This window comes from Triticum aestivum, chromosome 7B (genome assembly GCF_018294505.1).
Source record: "Triticum aestivum cultivar Chinese Spring chromosome 7B, IWGSC CS RefSeq v2.1, whole genome shotgun sequence".
NCBI classification, from domain to species: Eukaryota; Viridiplantae; Streptophyta; class Magnoliopsida; order Poales; family Poaceae; genus Triticum; species Triticum aestivum.
In genome coordinates, this window is record NC_057813.1 from 74,908,442 (window position 1) to 74,908,867 (window position 426).

Sequence of the window (426 nt, forward strand, 5' to 3'; positions counted from 1 at the left end):
ATATTTCTTGAATAAGTTTGACCACAGTTTGACCATAGTTTGACCATATTTGACCAAAATTCAAACAATTGAAATAACTATTTAGTAACACTAATATTCTTGAATAATTATGTAGTAACATCAATACTTCTTGAATAAGTAGTTTGACCAGATTTAACCAATTTTTTTTAGAAAAACTGAAATTTGACCATATCTTTTTTTCCTTTTGGAATTTGAGGATTCTAAAAAATTCCAAACAGGCCATAGACGGTCTCCATCGGATGCGGATTTTCGTGCTGAATTTTTTGATATATTATACGTTTTTTCCGACATCGTATGCAAAAGTTATAGCCGTTTTACATTTTCCCTACACTTTTTGCAAAACATGTCCAAATTTAAGTTTTCAAATTTTCCTAACTAGTAGATGTAGTAATATAACTACCTCTC